Below are 6489 nucleotides of genomic sequence, written 5' to 3'. Positions count from 1 at the left end.
GAGCGGAGCGCGCGCCGCAGGGGTGGGGGCGAGGGCCGGCGGCGCACGATTGGCCAGCTTTCCCCTGGGGCCTCTGTGCGGCCGGACGCAGGCTTGCTCGTCCGCAGGTGTGTGGCCCTCGCGGAGCGGCGAGTCCGCGACACAGGCCGTACGGAGAGCGCCGGTCCGCGAACGAGCCCCCGGGACGGGTCGGTGGAAGCCTCGTCCGCACGTGCGGCGCCTCCGCTCCGCAGGTCCCTCCCTCAAGAAAGCAAGAGCCCAAACGCACGCCCTCGACGCGCGGAAGGGAGCCCGGGAACGCGCGCCCTGGGAGGGGAGCTCCCCGAAGAGAGACGCGTCGCAGGGGCGCAAACTCTGGAACCNTTCTTGCCGCAGTGCTGCGACCAGAGGGGCCTGCCCAGGAAGGGTTATTGAAAATCATCGGTGGCTACCGGCCTCTGACTTCCGTGGGTGCGTATGTCTGTGCCCAGGAGCCTTTATACTTCATTCTGCTGGCTGCGTGTGTGTGTGTGTGTGTGTGTGTGTGTGTGTGTGTGCGCGCGTGTGTGTGCGCGCGCGCGATGCTTCCGTTGTTTAGTGGGCCAGGTATTATGTAAGTAATGGAAATGCCTCCCGGCGTCGCAGGGGTGACAGGTGACAGGTGAGATGTGGCTATCCCAGGGGGAGCTTCCTTGCCTTCCTTTAGGTCATCCCAGGACCTTCGAACCTCAAACTACTCACTTCCGCATAGGGATGATGAACAAGAGGTGCTTTTGTTTTCTTTAAGTGTCCATAAAGTAGAAAATAATCCAGGGCACTTTCCTAAACCTGTAATAAAATACATTAGTGACTCTGGATTCTTCAGAAAGCATAACAAGCATCTAAGTATTTTTCTGTCAGCATCAGAATCCTACTTTGAATTTTATGAAGTTGACTAGAGTAGTGGAGGCAGAAACACTGAGCCCCAGTCTTGAGAGCACCATGCAGCCAGGCCTTTGCAGACTTCAAAGTAACACTCAAGTTTTCCAAAACTACCTCAGCAAACTCTTAACTCCAGCAGGAGGCATTTGTGGAGGGGCTGAAGGAGATGAAGGTTGGCAGGAGAGGGATCTCAAGCCCCTCAGGACCAACCTTGCCAGTGCTGCCCCTCCACAGCCATAGCTGGAGACCCCCAAATAAATAACAAAGTCCTGGTGAAGCCATACCGACTGGCTCTTCCTCCGGGGCTTCTCTCTCTCTCTTTGCTCTTCCTTCTTCCCTCTGTCCCGGGTGAGAGGAAAGGCCAATCCCAACAAAGTCTGGAAAGGCCTCTCATGGCCTGGCTTTACAAAGGGCAGTTATTGGAGGTCCAGGGATCAGTACATGGAAGCCTCTTTCTTTCTTTCTTTCTTTTTTTTAATTTTTTAATGTTTTATTTATTTCTAGGAGAGAGACAGAGAGAGAGACAGCGCGAGCAGGGGAGGGTCAGAGAGAGAGGGAGTCACAGACTGAAACAGGCTCCAGGCTCTGAGCTGGCAGTCAGCACAGAGCCCGACGCGGGGCTCGAACCCACGAACCGCGAGATCATGACCTAAGCGAAAGTCGGACGCTTAACCGACTAAGCCACCCAGGCGCCCCGGAAGCCTCTTTATTTCTAATGTGAGGGGTGCTGAAAAAGTAGTCTCTAAGTCGTTTACAATATTTCCTCAAAAAAGTCTTAAAACTTCTGCTTCCCGATTCAGTGGAATCTTCAGTCTTAGAACCACTTGAGTTCAAATGCTATTGCATTAATTTCCCTGTCTGTGGTGTTTCTTAAAAACAGATGACCAGATAATGTATCAAACCAGGCCCCCTTCTTTGGACTTTATAACGAGGAAAACTTAGTAATAATTAGTTAGATAAGAGATGTAGGTAGGCTTCCTACAAGAACCAGGATGTGTGTTTCATTTTATGATTGGATTGTGCTGTGTTCATTATTCAGCAAGGGCACTGGGTCTTGGGGCCTAGCACTCTTGGTGAAGGAGCCAAAGTGGTTAGAGTGTGTTGGCTATTTATTGAGGCCACCGGTGAGGCAGTACCGACCCATTTAGTTTCGGTCCTGCTGATTTGACAGCAGAATGCTGTCAAGTAGAAAAGCATCCAGAGATTGAAGAGATGGACTCTGCCTGCGGCCAGGGTACCAAGGCCACTTACAATCCAGCAATTGTCTACTTTCTTGAATTGCAAAAGTTGAATTCTTTGCCCTATGGCAGAGTTAGAGAGGGGACTGACAAACTGTGGTTCTGGGAACTGGGATGTAATAGCCTGGGGATGGGGAGGATCCTTGACCCTCCTGAATCCCTCTTGCTGTGCCTGCTGCTGACAAAGGTTCTGACCTGCCTCTGTACCTCTGCATCTGGCATACAGCTGAATGTGGTTGTGGCCTGGGGCCTGAGCAGGGTTCTAGACTGGGTTGGGGCTGCCTGGCTACCTCAGTTTTTTGTTCCCAATGCTTGGAGGCAGAGAGGAGGCTGGACCAGAAACTGCTGACTAAAGTCATAGAGATGGGGCAGTGGTCATGGCAGGACTCAGAGGAAATAAATCAATTGACATCAATTGACATCAAAACAGTGTTTGAGATGGTGTCAGCAGAGAGTGCATACAGGGGCCCCTTACTGTTCGGTTCCCAAGGCCACCTCCAGGATGGTTACCTCCACCCTTAGAATGTTGTCTCCAGGCTATAACCCTTCCCAACATCCCTCTCAGACAGGGCCATAGAGAACAAAAGGGAACAGAAACCAAATCTTCCACACAGTCAGAACCCAGCCAGCCAAGCTGTCCACTGATCAGGACCTAACTTCCTCCCTACCCAAAGGGACATGCTGTGTTAACTCAGACAACTGATCACTGGATTTACATTCCCTTTTCTGAAAGAAAGTTTGTACTCTGGTTGTTCTCTTTTCTCTCCTTGATTAGGTTAGATGTCTGGGTAACTGTTAAGTCTGTGGAACCCAGAGGTTGTAAGATCAGGAAACTCCACATTTGCACCTTTTAGGACTAACAGACAGTACCTCTAGGTCCTCAGCTTATTGCAGAATCAACTGCTTGGGTCCAGTCCTGAGCCATCTCCCAAGAGAAGAGAAGGAGCACTTTTAGGATTGGAAGAAGGATTGTTGTATTATGGTAAGAGTGGTCATATTTGGAAATACCAGTTAGGGAAAGGGTGTGTGTGTGTGTGTGTGTGTGTGTGTGTGTGTGTGTGTATGCACACATACATGCACACTCAGAAGCCAAGGGGTGGACTGTAGTTGGATATGTCATGGTTTTTGTTTGCCCTATTGTACTAATTCTCAGTTGCTGTAGTGACAAATTACAATTACTTGGTGGCTTGCAACCATACAAATTCTCTTACAGTTCTACAAGGGGTCAGCAGTTCCACATAGGTCTTACCACGATAAACTGAAGGTGTCAGCAGGGTTGCATTTCTTTCTGGAGACTCCAGGGGACTAGCTGTTTCCTGTTCATTTCGGTTGTTGACAAGATTCAGCTCCTTGTAGTTGTATGACTGAGGTCCCCATTTTCATGCTGGTTATAAGCTGAGGGCCATTCCTAGCTTCTAGAGACCACTCACACACCTTGGTTTATGGCCTTTTCCTCCATCTTCAGTGCCAGCAATAGTGAGTCCTCGGTTCTTCTCACAGACTCTTTTGCCTTCCTTCTCCATGGACTTATCTATTAGATTGGGGCCACTTGAATAATCCCAGGTAATTTCTCTATTTTAAGATCAACTGATTAGGTGAACTCAATTCTATCTCTAACCTTAGTTCTCTTTTGCATGTAGAGCAACATATGCTCAGATTGTGGGGATTGGATGTGGCCATCTTTAGGGTGCCATCATTCCACCTGGCACAGTTACTTGCCCAGGAGAGAGAGGACTCATGGGGTGGTAGAGACTCCATATAATCAGTCTTACTGATCATAGTAATCAAAATTACTACTAAATAATTTTCCAAAATGGTTGTACTCACTGAACACTATTCTGTTTCATTTATCGCTTTGTTTATTCTTTTCAAAAAAAACTTTAATGTTTATTTTGAGAGAGAGAGAGAGAGAGAGAGAGAATGAACAGGGGAGGGGCAGAGAGAGCCAGAGACACAGCATCTGAAGCAGGCTCCAGGCTCTGAGCTGTCAGCATAGAGCCTAATGCAGGGCTTGGACTCATGCACTGTGAGATCATGACCTGAGCTGAAGTTGGATGCTGAACTGACTGAGCCACCCTGGTGCCCCTGTTTATCCTTATGCCCATATCATACTGTCTGAGCTATTGTAGGTTTTGTTAGTAAGTCTTAATATCTAGTAATGTAAATCTTTTTTATTTTTCTTTGAGATTGTATCTGCTATTTTAGTCTTACATTTCCATATACATTTTAGAAATAACTTCTTGACTTCCACAATACATGCTGGAATTTGAATGGGATTGCTTAGATTCTATAGATAAGTTGGGGGAAGAATTCACATTTTATAATAGAGTCTTCCAATCCATGGACAAGTAATATTTCTCTTTGTTTGGGCCTTCTTTAAGTCTCACAATAATGTTTTGTGGGGTTTGTTTTACACAGAGAAAGACAGATACCATATGTTTTCACTCATATGTGGATCTTGAGAAACTTACAGAAGACCATGGGGGAGGGGAAGGGGAAAAAAGTTACAAACAGAGAGGGAGGGAGGCAAACCATAAGAGACTCTTAAGTACAGAGAACAGACTAAGGGTTGATGGGGTGTGAGGGAGAGAGGAAAGTGGGTGATGGGCATTGAGGAAGGCACTTGTTGGGATGCGCTCGTGCTGGGCAGTGTGCAGGTGCTAGGAGAGGGACAAACTTACATCCTGGGTCCACTCCACACATGTGGGCTCCTCCAGAAAGTACCAGTGGCTCTGTGACTGCATAGGTTGGATGGCCATCACTGAAGGCCCCCCGAAGGACCTGGAACACCCTGGGGAGTCAGGAGCAGGAGTACCTTTTGCTGGCTGTGAGCCATGGCCCTGGCAACATTGGCTGCAGATCCTTGGTGTCCCTTGTGCACATGTTCTCCTGAGCATCTCAGGGGAGGTGACTGGTGAGGGCAGTCCCAAGTGTTTGCAGATGCAGCTTTCTGGCCGCTCTCTGCAGCACATGTCTCTCGCATACACACATCTGGTCACAATGGCTGCAGCCAAATTTGAAGTCCCTGAGAGGGCTGGTCTGCCTTGTAGAGGCACTTTTCCTATTTTGGGGGCTCTCTGGTGGACCTCACAGACAGGAGTGCCTGACCAGGCTTGCAGGTACCAGAGGTCTGTCCCGGGGCTGTGGCTCTTTGGGGCCAAGAGAGTGGAGAGGATGTGCCATCTTAGGCTGTATAAAGGGATGCCCCAAAGATTTTCTAGTTAAAGGCCTAACCAGAAGTTTCTGAAGGCTGTTAGAGTGAGAGGCCCCTCCTTAGCTGGGGCTAAGGGTGGGGGAACCAAAGCGTTGTGCTCAAGGAGCCAGAATTGACAAGGAGGAAGTCATTGTGACTTTGACAGGGACAGCTCTGGGAACACTGAAGTTTGTTGGTTGTGGACAGAACAGGTGGAGATGCCTCCAGAGATGGGCCCAAATCTAAGGATAGAACAGGGGGTAGGGCAGAGGTGGGGGGGGCAGTGAGGCCAGAGGGTTGGAGTCTGAATGCCAGTGGTCTTGGGGTTCCATGATTGAAACTAAATGATGGAGGAGCAGTCACTGCCCCTTGTCAAGGCAAGGTCTAGAGTGCCCCAGAGGTGTCGGAGGCTGAGAAGGACTGATCAGCAAGATGGTTGGGGCTGAACAAGTCCAAGACCCATGAGGTCAGGGTGTTGGAAGGAGCAGTGTATGGATACTGAAATTACCAACAATGAGGGAGGAAAAGAGAGACAGAGACAGACAGAGACATAGAGAGAGAGCCAGTGAAGGGGAGGAGAAAGGGAGAGACAGACAGAGACAGAGAGAGATAATCAGAGAGACAGAGGCAGAGAGTGATGGAGCAAGAGATGGAGAGACAGAGAAAGAGAGAGCTGAAAAGACAGAGAGTCTGGAAAACCACATTCCCTATGGGAACTGCTTCTTAGTAGGCTTGGTACATTGACATTTTGCAGTTTAACAAATTTTGAGTTTTCAAAATTCTATAGTTATAGGGCTGATACTCTGATATTCTCACCAGTGCTGTTGATTCTTTAGAACTTGGGGGAAATGGCCACCTGAGCACATCAGAGAAGCAAACCTAACTCTGGAGGCACTCGAGGAACACCATCAGGTTCTGGGACGATGGTCTGGTCTTGGTGGATCCCACCTAGAGGATGAAGGTTTTTAAGGTGAAGAGAATTTGGCATTTATTGATGGACCAGTACTTCATTTTCTGGGCTGTGATGCCATTTAGCACTTTGCCACTCAGAGTGTGTTCCGCAGACCAGCAGCTTCAGCACCAACAGGGAGCAGTCAGGAATGAAGATTTCAGGGCTCTGCTCCAGAAAGTGACTCAGAACGCTGGGGTGGGGGTAGG

The sequence above is a fragment of the Crocuta crocuta genome, unplaced genomic scaffold, assembly GCF_008692635.1.
Source record: "Crocuta crocuta isolate KB4526 unplaced genomic scaffold, BGI_CrCroc_1.0 scaffold675, whole genome shotgun sequence".
Classification (NCBI taxonomy): domain Eukaryota; kingdom Metazoa; phylum Chordata; class Mammalia; order Carnivora; family Hyaenidae; genus Crocuta; species Crocuta crocuta.
This window is presented reverse-complemented; position numbering follows the sequence as displayed.